This window comes from Monodelphis domestica, chromosome 1 (assembly GCF_027887165.1).
Source record: "Monodelphis domestica isolate mMonDom1 chromosome 1, mMonDom1.pri, whole genome shotgun sequence".
Lineage (NCBI taxonomy): Eukaryota > Metazoa > Chordata > Mammalia > Didelphimorphia > Didelphidae > Monodelphis > Monodelphis domestica.
This window is the reverse complement of record NC_077227.1, coordinates 261,182,580-261,195,962: the sequence shown is the minus strand read 5'-3', so window position 1 is coordinate 261,195,962 and position 13,383 is coordinate 261,182,580. Positions and strand designations below refer to the sequence as shown.

Here is a 13,383-nt window from a genome sequence, read left to right as displayed (position 1 = left end):
TGATTTAATATGATTCTCCTTAAACCTCTGTGAGGTAGGCAGGGTAGGTGTTATTATTTTCATTTTGTAAGTGTAGGAACTGATACTCAGAAAGGCCGCAATTTGTTCATGTTTACAAAACATCCTGTAGCATTTTTTAACTTTTTGTGTGCCATGGATCCCTTTGGCATTCTGGTGAAACCTATGGACTCCTCAGAATAATATTTTTTTTAAGAAATTCACAATTGAAGAAAATACCAAATTTTAGTTGCTTAAAATAAAGATGTAATTTTCCCCATCAAGTTTACAGACCCCTGAAATTCTTTCCACAGCCATTGATAGCTGGTTAAGAACTGTGGTGGAAAGAAAAGTAGGCAGGACAATTCTTTAGCTCACTGAGAACAAGGAAGGGAGGATTGACTATTTGTGTGAACTGAGGGGTTCCCTAGAGGTTTTCAGCAACTTGACACCTTATACCCAATAATTCTTGGCTACCACTACCACCACACCAACTATATTGCAAGCTCTTTTGTTTTTTAAACATTATTTTATTTGGTCATTTTCATACATTATTCATTGGAAACAGAGATCATTTTCTTTTTCTTCCCCCCCCCCCCCCGCCCCTCCCGCCACCCCTCCACTAGCCAATGCACAATTCCAATGGGTATCACATGTGTCCTTGTTCCAAACCCATTTCCTTGTTGTTAGTATTTACATTAGGGTGCTCATGTCTCTCCTCAATCGTATCCCCTCAATCCCTGTAGTCAAGCAGTTGCCTTTCCTCGGTATTTTTACTCCCACAATTTGTCCTCTGCTTGTGGATAGTGTTTTTTCTCCTAGATCCCTGCAAATTGTTCAGGGACATTACATTGACAATAATGGAGAAGTTCATTACGTTCTTTTGTACCACAGTGTATCAGTCTCTGTGTACAATGTTCTCCTGGCTCTGCTCCTTTCACTATGCATCAATTCCTAGACATTGTTCCAGTTCCCATGGAATTCCTCCACTTTATTATTACTTTTAGCACAATAGTATTCCATCACCAACACGTACCACAATGTGTTCAGCAATTCCCCAATTGAAGGGCATTCCCTCATTTTCCAATTTTTGCCACCACAAAGAGTGCAGCTAGGAATATTCTTGTACAAGTCTTTTTCCTTATGATCTCTTTGGGGTACAAACCCAGCAGTGCTATGGCTAGACAGTCTTTTGTTGCCCTTTGGGCATAGTTCCAAATTGCCCTCCAGAATGGTTGGATCAATTCACAACTCCACCAGCAATGAATTAGTGTCCCCACTTTGCCACATCCCCTCCAGCTTTCACTACTTTCCTTTGCTGTCATGTTGGCCAATCTGCTAGGTATGAGGTGATACCTCAGAGTTGTTTTGATTTGCATCTCTCTGATTATAAGAGATTCAGAGCACTTTTTCATGTGCTTATTAATAATTTTGATTTCTTTGGCTGAAAACTGCCTATTCATGTCCCTTGCCCATTTTTCAATTGGAGAATGGCTTGATTTTTTGTACAACTGGTTTAGCTCTTTATAAATTTGAGTAATTAGACCTTTGTCAGAGGTTTTTGTTATGAAGATTGTTTCCCAATTTGTTGCTTCCCTTCTAATTTTAGTTACATTGGTTTTGTTTGTACAAAACCTTTTTAATTTGATGTAGTCAAAATTATTTATTTTACATTTTGTGACTCTTTCTAAGTCTTGCTTGGTTTTAAATCTTTCCCTTCCCAAAGGTCTGACATGTATACTATTCTGTGTTCACCTAATTTACTTATAGTTTCCTTCTTTATATTCAAGTCATTCACCCATTCTGAGTTTATCTTGGTGTAGGGTGTGAGGTGTTGATCCAAACCTAATCTCTCCCACACTGTCTTCCAATCTTCCCAGCAGTTTTTATCAAATAGTGGATTTTTGTCCCAAAAGCTGGGGTCTTTGGGTTTGTCATAGACTGTCTTGCTGAGGTAATTTACCCCAAGTCTATTCCACTGATCCTCCTTTCTGTCTCCTAGCCAGTACCAAATTGTTTTGATGACTGCTGCTTTGTAATATAGTTTGAGATCTGGGACTGCAAGGCCACCTTCCTTTGTATTTTTTTTTATGATTTCCCTGGATATCCTTGATCTTTTGTTCTTCCAAATGAACTTTGTTATGGTTTTCTCTAATTCAGTAAAAAAGTTTTTTGGAAGTTCAATGGGTATGGCACTAAATACATAGATAAGTTTGGGTAGGTGCAAGCTCTTTTAAAGGAAAGGACCATACCTTATTCTTCAACTTATCTTCTCAACTACAAGTGGGAGGTGCTCAAAATATTGGGTATTTGATCCGCCCCCCAAACATTATTTCAATTTCGTCTTATAATTGCTCCTTATACCCCTCAGTACTCACTTTTATCAAGTACAATTCCTCTTCTCCTCTTTTTGGGAATTCACTTCCTTTGGGTACTGGCTGCCTTGCCTGCCCTGTCTCACAACAAACACTTTACCATTCTTTCCAGAGTCTTCTGGCTGACCTACTCTTAGGTTGGCTGCCTGCCCAGGTTGGTGGAAAGGAACTGATTAGATCCTAGGGGAAAAAGGATGGGTGAGATCTGAGCAAAAGAGTTGAGTTAGCCCTATCCTATTGAATAGAAAGAGCAAAGAATCCTCTGTAATCAGATGGTTCTCAGAATGCCCTGTAGCCCCTGCAGTCTTCTTCCCTGGGTGTTCTATCTTTATTGGAACGACAGGAGGAGCCCCAGAGTCACACTTTATTAGACAAGAGTCTAGTTAGCTTAGTCTAGGATCAGCTTTAGCCTCAGCAGCAGCCATCATGCCTCATAAGCTGACCAGCTCAGACTGGTTTTCCAGGTCATTATCACTAAAAAATGAAGCTTACCACCAGGGATCTCGACTCCCAGGAACCTAAGCTAGGACACAACTCTGCATGAAATGACACTATAGCAGTACAACTACTTGCCATCCACACTCCCACACTACCTGCAGGAATCTTGGCTCTGAAATCCTACAAAGCCTTCCCTTAAAAACCTTTCTAAAAAACTGGGGCAAAGTAGAAGGAGGGGTCCAGACATGGTAGCAGGTCACTAGCATTGAGCACATCCCTCATGCTGGTTGGACCTAGTCGAAGTGGTCCAGACAGAGGTAGTAACTAATGGGTAACATGGGTCCAGCCCCATCAAAAGCAAACTTAATTCCAGACTGGCGTGTATCTTCTGGGCTCTTGCTTCATCTCTTCTTCAGCTGTAGGAGAAAGCTCCCCTCCAAACCAAGCAGGTCTGCTAAGCTGTCTTTTGAGCTCTAGGGTGTTTTCTCCTGGAAAGTTGTCTCACTTACCAGCTATGTAAACCCTGTGCCTACTGGCACAGTTACCAAATCACGTTGGCCCAAGCTCTGATGATCCAAAGAGTAGATTCTAGAGGGGAGTTCCAGTGAAAATTCTAGGCATAAAATTCTATTGTGCAGATGAACAGATTCATATGCATATTCATGTTACATATGTATACACTAGAGATATACAAAGTAGATAAAAGGTAATCCCAGAGAGAAAAGTATCAGCATCTCCAGGGAATGAGAAGTATCTCTTGCAGAAAGGAGCTCTTGGCCTGAATCATGAAGAGGCCAGGCATTCCATGAGATGGACATGTGGATAGAAAGCATTCCAGGCATGGGGCCAGACAGTGCAAAAGCACGGAGAGGTGAGGTGGGGTGTGGTATGTAAGGAACTGCAAATACTCCAGGATGGCTCATTTGAAGACTGGAATAGAGTCGATATAAGAAGATTCAAAGATTCAAAAATATTAGAACCTGGTTGTGAAGAGCTTTAAATGCTAATTGGAAGAGTTTATAAATGATCCTAGAAGTAATAAGGAATTACTGGAGTTTATTAAATAGTTTGTGAATATATGTGTGTGTAGGGGGGGAAGGATGGCATGGAATTGCTTAGAAATATTTTTTGAGGGGCAGCTGGGTGGCTTAGTGGATTGAGAATCAGGCCTAGAGACGGGAGGTCCTAGATTCAAATGTAACCTCAGACACTTCCCAGCTGTGTGACCCTGGGCAAGTCACTTAACCCCCATTGCCTTGCCCTTACCACTCTTCTGCCTTGGAACCAATACAGAGTAGTGACTCCAAGATGGTAAGGGATTAAAAAAAAAAAAAGAAATATTTATTGAATTCCTGGGTGCTGATGAGATCACCAAATGAGATAGGATAGAGGGAAAAGAGAAGACCCAGGAGAAAGTCTTAGGAGATATCTGCACGTAGTGGAAATGGCATAGGCCAAAATCCAGCTGAGGTTCTAAAAGGAGTGATTAGACAGATAAGAGGAATACTGAGAGAGAGCAGTGTCCCCAAAACCCATAACAAAGAGAGTACACAAGAGGAGAAGGTGGTCAGCAGGATCAAATGATGGAGAGAGGTCAAAAAGAATGAGGAATGAGAAAAAGCATTTAGATTTGGCAATTAAAAGAGCAATTTTAGTTGAATGATGAGGTAAGAAAGCCAGGTAGCAGAGAAGAAACAGTCAGATATCAAATGTAGACTTTTTCAAAGAGTTTAACTAAGAAGGAACAGAAAGATATAAAATGATAGTAGGTATTAAAGCAAGAGTTTTAAAAATTAATTTATTTTAAACATTAAAAAACATTTTGAGTTACAAATTCTCTCCCTCCCTTCCTCCCCTCCTCTAATCATTAAGAAAGCAAATAATATATCAGTTACATATATGGAATTATGTAAAATATATTCCCATCTTTCCTATGTTACAAAAAAACAAAGAGCAAGAAACAAAATTTTAAAAGTACGTATACTTCAATCTGCTCTTAGATTTCATCAGTTCTCTCTTTAGTATTTTTCATCATGAATCCTTTAGAATTGTCTTGGATCATTGTAGTGATCAGAGTAAAATATATCTCCTTGTTTTTGCATTTTCTTCTAGAACATGTTGGGCCTCTTGGTAGTAAAATATGACTTGTGCTTTGATTCAGGACTCTATGTGGCAGAGGGAACTTGATTTTGGAGTCATGAAACTTCTTGACTGACGGCCAGCAGTACTTATTGGCAGGAATTTTGTCCATTTTCGTAATCTGGGTGGAGTAGGTCCCAGTATGGTGATGGGCCCCCATATCTTGGTAGCATTGAATGACATCACAGGCAATGGTCAAGTCTCTGTGCATGTTGTGAGTGCCACTCCTAGAATCATAGACCAGCTAGATACTAAAATTTTTCACCACAAGAGGGGATTTTTCAATGACCTATTTGCAGCATACATTTCCCCAGAAGACTTCTTTACCTTCTTCAACAAGTCAAAATCAGGACTTTGGTACCACATGATTGGGAGCAAAAACCCAGATCAGGGAAAGAGGTGGCACTGGACTCCTGGGAGTAGGGAGGCAGCATCCAACTACCTTATATTCTCTCAGGGTACCTGAGGCATCCCCACTTATTGACCAAAAAGAAAAAAAAGAGAGAGAGAGAAAGAGAAAGAAAGCAAATCGAGTTCTGATGTAAGGGGGGGGGGGGAAGTTCAGCGATTCGCTCTATCCAAATGTGTGATGTGCTTTCTTAGGAGCTCATAAGTTCACCATCATTTCTTCAAGAAAAGACTGAATGACTACTTATAGTCAACCAAATGTGTTTTGGACTAGATTGCCTCTAAAGCCCCTTCCAACTGAGTTTCTGTGATTTTTGTGATTCGTTTGCCATTCTATTTTTTGGGGGGTATTTTTATCAACTGTTAAATCACAAGGTTTAACAAAATGGGAGTTGCTAGCATTTTAGAAAGAGGAGACTTGAGATACTAATAATAAATATTTATTTGTAAATTTTTTTGTATTTTTTAAACCCTTAATTTCTGCCTTAGAATCAATATTATTAATCACTGATAAAAAGATGAGAAAATTAAAAGAGATAGAGCCCAGGGGGACCCTCCAACTCACAGGTCAGATTTCTTCAGAGAATGACTACCCAAGATTTGAGATTCTTTGATGAAGGGCAGCTAGGTTGCTCAGTGGATGTGAGGTACTGGGATTGAATCTGACCTCAGACATGTCCTAGCTATATGTGACCTTGGACAAGTCACTTAACCCATTTTTCTAGTCTTTACCACTCTTCTGCCTAGGAAGACATACCTAATATCCGTTCTAAGACAGAAGGTAAGGTTTAAAAAAAAAGACCCCAGAGGTTGTTTGATGGTCCCAATAGCATAGTTCATGAGTCCCCACTGATGTGCTTATTATTATTCATCAGACTGAAGACACAATTTGTTCAAAGTAAAGTCATTTAATGAAAGAGCATAGTACCCTCTCTGGGAGTAGCATCGCCAAACCACCAAACCTATTTCCAATCCAGCCCTCACAGTCATCCTCTAGGGAAACATTTACTATGATCATTTCTACCAGCTGCCAACCAACTGCCAGCCAGGGAAACCCAGCCTAGCTGGAGAAGCAAGGTACCCTGAGGGAGAGACAGGAGGCGGTTTGCAACATGAAAGTCAAACCACTAAGACTTTCTTTATCACCAAACACAAAAACCTTGGGAATAAAATGCTTCCTGTTCGATGACCTCAGACATTATCCTAGGAAACCAACCCTGCAAACCCTGCCTGGTAACTACAGGTATCCTTTCCATATCTTTAGAATTAGGGTGCAGTGCTCCCAGATCTGCAAAATCTGCATAAAATTTTTGGCCCTCCCTTTATACCATGTCTTGTCATGAACTCTCTATAGCCCCTATATTTTAATATCTGAAGGCTTGACTATAAACTGGGTAATGGCTATTTGCTCAATAATTACCAGGCAGATAACAAATGGTGGATGGAGGGGGAGGAGAGAGAAGGGAAGAGGCAGAAAGAGAAAGAGAGTCAAACTCTATCCGTCTATCCCTATCCGGATAGGGAGTCAAACTCCCTATCCAGCCCAAAAGCAAATCATTTCCCATAAGTGGAAACTGGCAGAATATGTAGACTCTGTGTGTTTGTGTTTATATGTGTATGCGTGTGTGTGTACCTGTGCCTGTTCCCCCTCTCCCTCATGCACACTCATTGAGCTTCTTGCAGCAAATTCACCCAAAATGTAATCTTATTTCCTGCCATGGCGTCATTTTAAGGGAGGCGTTATCTCCCACATTAAAACCTTCCCTCCTTAAGAGGAAAGACAGTTTATAACTAGCTCAAATATTCCAGTCCATGAATAACACAGCAAATTAGATTCTACAAGCATTTTAAGTGATTATTATTTGTAAATATTCTACTACACATTGGGGATACCACCTGTGCCTTCAAGGAACTTACAGTCTGTAATAATTAAAATTATGAGACTATTAGTAACTTAATAACTTTATTAAATCAAAGTAGCAGTAGTAAAAAGAGGGAAAGGTAGGGGAGAAGTAGAAAGATACATAGCTTATTAATCTATTGGCCACCATGATGGATTGATGCTTATCTCTGACAAGGGTTCCTCTAGCCTCGACGGTCCAGCCAGAAGACTCCAACAGGCTCCTGGGTCTCTCCTTATAAGCTGTTTTCTCGACTCACTAGCTCTCACACATCATATCTAAGGAAACAACCATAGTTTCTTAATTTTCTGGGCAGTGCCTATCTCATTGGTTCCTTGGTTCTTTAACTTTCTTTCTCTGAGGGCTTATCTATATCTAAATTTACTCAGTGGTCTTTGACCTCCAGATTACTGAGAGATGATGTTAAACAAAGCGACATAATGGAACAAGAAATTCTCTTTCAAAAAGTCTAATGGGGAGAATAGAACTTGTACACCAATATGTATGATATAAAGCAGAATGTGATCATGGTAAAGAAAGGATCTAGACCAAGCATTATATGAAATATGAAGGAAAATTCAATTTCAGGTTAAAGGATGAGGAAAGACTTAATGGGAAAGGTGGGGACCTGAGCTGGATCTTATTCCAGTTACCACACTTGGTCTGCACCAGTGTCCAGTCTGGAGAGACTGAACTTAAACCCTCAATTATCCATTGATCACCCTACATAGGATTAGCAAATATAATCAAATCTCAAGCACCCCTTTCGTCTTCTTAGTTTCTCTTATTGTATCTAGGTCACTCCAGGGTATTCTAGCCTCTGGCTGCATCCTATTTCCCTAGAGTCTATGTCAGCCAAACAGTTGCCAGTCCTTTCCTATACTGTTCCCCCTAAAGTACATACAAAACCCTGAGTTCTACAATTCAGTGGAAATTCTCATTATTGGTGTCTTTATTGGATACAGTGTTCCTAGAGTTCAGAGCAGTGACTCCATGTAGTGGCCATGAGGGCATTATCTCCCTTGCCCAATTCAAGACAAGTTCTACTATAACTACTTTGGTAGTTCTGTGTTTTTTCAGCTTGACAGAGACAAGAAGAAAACAACCATGGAGAAGAGGAAGACAGCAATTTTATGTCTATCGAAATCGCCTTCCAAAATTGTTGTGTTCTATAAGCTTAAATAGCTTAAAACCACCCTAAGACGTTTGGGACTCCCTATGGATTTTTTGCTTGTTTTTTATTTTAGCTAGGGGAAATAGAGAATCATTTAAGATTTTTTTTAGAAGCAGAATACTGACATGGTTAAACATTCTTTGCCTCAAAAAACAAAAGTGATGTCGAGTAAAAGAAATAAACAACAACAACAAAAAACCCAAACCTAAATTCATTATTAAAAAAATTAGTGGCCAAAGTACTAGACCAGGAAGCAGCTATGTGGAAAGGGGCAAAGTCAGGCAGCATCTTCTCCTGGAAAAGTGTCTATGCATGACCCAGAGTCAGAGGAGTAACCACTTCTCCTCCCACTACACAAGTCTAGGACTCCTATACCATGTTAGCTTTCTAGTGGAATTGAGGCTCAGATCCATGTTGTGAGAATGTTAGTTAGTTTTTCCTTTCACAGGTTTTGTAGTCTTTGCAAGAGGAGCTATTAAAGCTCGTGGGCTCTTTGTTAGGCAGAGACTTGGTGGCTATATTTCTTTCTTGAAAATGAACCAAGGTGGGGCAGCTGGGTGGTTCAGTGGATTGAGAGCCTGGGTTCAAATCTGATCTCAGATACTTCTTAGCTATGTGACCCTGGGCAAGTCACTTAACCCCCCATTTCCTAGCCCTTACCACTCTTCTGCCTTAGAACCAATCTAAGACTAAAGGTAAGGGTTTAAAAAAAAGAAAAGAAAAAGAAAATGAACCAAGGTAGACCTAGAAGGGGTGAACGATAAACATTAAGGTTATCTGAGCAGTATTTGACAAAGGAAGAGAACTAGGGAAAAAAATTCTGTCCAGAATATCTTCCTACACGTGGCAAATTCCTATGAGGTCCACTCACCTCAGTATCCAACTGATGCTTTGCCTTGCTGTACTAGAAGAGCAATCCTAAATTAAGGACTGTGATAATATAAGTTGTGTGTCTGGGAACATGTGTGGGATGAAGTTGGGCACACAGGATAGAGAAAGTGAGGAAAAACAAGCACAGGAGGAGGAAGGATGCTGGTGAGGAAGAATCCATGGCCTCAACCCCACATACACCTTATTTCATGTTAAAGTTGGTCAGGCAATGAGAGACTTGGCCTACAATTCTGTAGTATAATTACAGCCCCACCCCTGGATTCCAGTTAAATTACTTACTTACAATACTTACAATTCAGCACATACTGAGCAGCAATAATAAAGTGAGTCCAGGTTGGAAATCCCTCCGGCCTCAGTTGGGCATTTGCTGGGCAATCTGGGGCATGCCCTGCTCTTTTCAGTTTTGACAGAGGTCAAGGGGAGAGGAGGGCCTGCTTGGGCCTCTGGACATTGAGAATTGGCTCAACCCGTCTTTGTTGTCTGCTGCTTCTTGGGCCAGCCAGCACTAGCCCTTAATGGCCTTGGGATCAGGTTTATGGTGGTGATTCTCTGTTTAAGAATACAGCAGGTAGCTTGAGCTCTCCTCCCAGAGTGAAACTGGGAACAGCTAAACTCAACCTCGTTTTTAAATACTCAGTTATTACCCAGAGACTTAGGGCAAAACCGCAGTTCAAAGCCACCTAAAGCACTTAATTGGAACAGAAAAAGAGATTTTAAAACACTGAGTCACAGAAGAAACATTCTGAGGCCATGCCCCAGATGAATGCATTTCCATTCTTTTCCTACAGTCACCTTCAGGTTACCACTTGGAAAACAGAGAAAACAGAACTCTTTGGCAGCAAAGAGGCCATCCCTCAGAGGTCTTGGCCATCTCTCAACCCTAAATGCAGCTATAATAGTTTCTGCAGCTCTCTTCTTCACCTTTCCATAGCCACAAATCTGCTTTGTTCCAGATCAGCTCTCACACTCTTAGCAACTCAGCCAACAGTTGATTTTTTTTTTTGTAAACCCTTAACTTCATCTTGTTTCTCTTTTTTTGTCATTCTCCCCCCAATATTTATTTATCTATCTATCTATCGATCTATTCATTCATTCATTTATTTATTGTTTGTTTGTTTTTTCCATTTGAATTAGTTTATTTAGTCAATTTAGAACATTATTCCTTGGCTACAATAATCACATTATTTCCCTCCCTCCCCTCCACCCACCCTTCCCGCAGCCAACATGCAATTTCATTGGGTATTACTTGTGTCCTCTTACCTTCATCTTGAAATCAGTTCTGTGTATTGGTTCCAAGGCAGAAGAGGGGTAAGAGCTAGGCAAGTGGGATTAAATGACATGCCCAGGGTCACACAGCTAAGAAATATCTGAGGTTAAATTTGAATCCAAGACCTCCTATCTCTCGACCTGGCTCTCAATCCACTCAGCTACCTAGCTGCCCCATAACTATTAAAAGCCAATCCTTGGCCCCAAATCCAGTGCACCCCAAGTACCAGTATTTCTTGCCATCTCTACCAGAGGGCCTGGAGTCTGTTTCCTGCTTCTAGCTGTCTCTAAGTCAACATCTGACTACTAAGGGAATTTAAAACTCTGGGTCCTGGCCATTAAGGTCAGAGGCATCAGAGGAAATGTGGTTGCTGATGGGAAGATCTTTATTGCGTTTAATTCTGATTAAACCCCGTAGCAAATCCAAAAGAGATCTGATTCCTGATCAGTGGATACTAGAAAGCTGAAGCTCAAAAGTCCTCTGAGATGGCATCAAAAAGCCCTATTTGCTGCCACCTATGGCAGAGCTGGAATCCTGAATGGTTTCCCCTCCTTACTGCATCCCCATCTCCCTCCCATCCAGCTCTGCTTCCTGTGGTTCCCTGGGCAGTCACAGAGCCATTACCGGCCACCTGTGTAGACCATTAGCAGCCACCTGCTGATCAGCCTGAAGGTGTGAAAACCTGGAGATTGATTTCCACACAGCAGTGAGAAGCCTGCAGCCAAGAGCAGAGAAAGAGGAAGCTTGAGCCAGAGGGGAAGTGGAGGAACAAAGGCAAGTGAGATGTGTTTCTTTCTCCTGCTCTTGCTTTTTAAATTTTAATTCTTTTATACCCTTACTTAATACTGTGCATTGGTTTCAAGGCAGAAGAGGTTAAGTAACCTGCCCAAGGTCACACAGCTAGGAAATGTCTGAGGTCAAATTTGAACCCAGGACCTCCCATCTCTAGGTCTGGCTCTCACTCCACTGAGCCACCTAACTGCCTCCTCCAACCGCTTTTCTTTTGGTTGACTTTTGCACATCTTTTTATCTCCATACCAGGTCTAGACTTTGGCCATCTGTCAGGTCAGATCCTCAGCTTTGGAATGAGACCAGTTTTTGTGTGAAGAGTTTGAGAAATGCAGACAAGGCAACTAGATACCGAGTGCTGGGGTTAGGAGACCAGGAAGACCTGAGTTCAAGTACTCCTTTACAATTTTTCCAGCTGTATAATCCTGGACAAACCACTTAATCTCTGCTAACCTCAGTTTCCTCTTCTGAAAAATGAAAATAATATTAGCACCTACTTTCCAGTGTTCCTATGAGGATCAAATAAGATAATATTTGTAAAATGCTTCCCAAGCCTTAAGCCACTATATAGTTGTTTTTGTTGTTCAGTCATTTTCAGCTCTTTGTGACTCCGTTTGGTGTTTTATTGGCAAAGAGATTGGAGTGGTTTGTCATTTTCTTCTTTAGCTCACTTAATGATGGGAAAACTGAAGCAAACAAGGTTAAGTGACTGGCCTAGGGTCACACAGCTAGTGAGTATTTAAAATTGGAATTGAATTCAGGAATTCAAGCCCAGTACTCTATCCACTGTGCCACCTGCCTGCCCTAGAATTTGTTGTTATTTGGTCATTTCAGTCCTAGCTATTATTTTTAGGAGAGGGTCTGAACAGCACATGCTGCACCATTTGGAGTTGTGGGAATTGGGGCATAGATCCCTAGCCTTGTTCTTAACAGAAAAAGCAATGAATGAGTATTGTTAACGCTTTCTAGAGATGAACTGACTTAGCTAAGTAGAAAAGGACATGGCTGGGGTAGGAGGGAAACAACCAAGGAGAGGAGAAAGACTATAGTTTACAGCTATAGAAAACTTCTCCAATAATTATTGTATTCTATAAATTCAACTTTGGAACATAAGGCAGTATGTCACAGTGGATAGGGAGCCTGTCTCTTACTCACTGAGACTTGAGTTCAAATCTTCCTTCTTTGTGATACCTTGGCAATGCTCCAGGACCACAACTCTATACGATGATAAGTTTCTGCAAAGGTGCTGATTTGATTCTGGGGAGGAAGTTTCCCCACCAGGATTTCTCTGCACCTATGAAATCATGAAAATATCCAATATTCAATTCCATATACAATTCCATGCAGAGTGTGAGAGCTTCCATTCCCTTCAGTCTATTAAGCCCTAGAGCAGCGATTCTCAACCTCTCAATTTGTAGCAATGAGAATACATAATGCATATCAGGTATTTACATTTCGAATCATAACTGTAGCAAAATTACAGTTCTGAAGTAGTTTTGGTTTGGGGTCACTGCAACATGAGGAGCTGTATTGCGGGGTCACAGCATTAGAAAGGATGAGAACCACTGATCTAGGGGGTGTCTATTAAGATGTACTTTGGGACTGAAAGGGTTTTCAGGGAAGACTAAGACCTCTGGTAGGAGGGTTGCTGAGCCCTTTTGTTCAGGGTTGCTTATCCATCTTTGGTGTCTACCTGCTGCCCAGCTCTCACCTGGGACTCCAAGAAACCATTTTCGGCAGTCACATACATCTCAGCAGGTGGACTAAACTAGGTTGAGGGTAACTGGATGGCTACAAACCTTGGCTGATAAGTTAGGAAGTGTCTACCCCAGGCATGTGAAGACTACCCTCCTCTCCAGGAATAGATAGATGAGAACAGTTCATCTCAGTAACTATGAAGCAGGTGCTGTGGGGGACTTAAAGTGTGGTTAGACATTGAAGAAACCAAAGCCGTCCACTGCATCCCAGGCCACCACCAGGCATCCTCACTTTGGTCACTGGACT

General features: G+C 41.2%; 1 pseudogene; it reads right to left on the bottom strand.

The window, feature by feature from the left end:
- Positions 1-4,592: 4,592 nt before the first annotated feature.
- Positions 4,593-13,129, bottom strand: LOC100619734 (60S ribosomal protein L18a-like; annotated as a pseudogene).
- Positions 13,130-13,383: the final 254 nt, after the last annotated feature.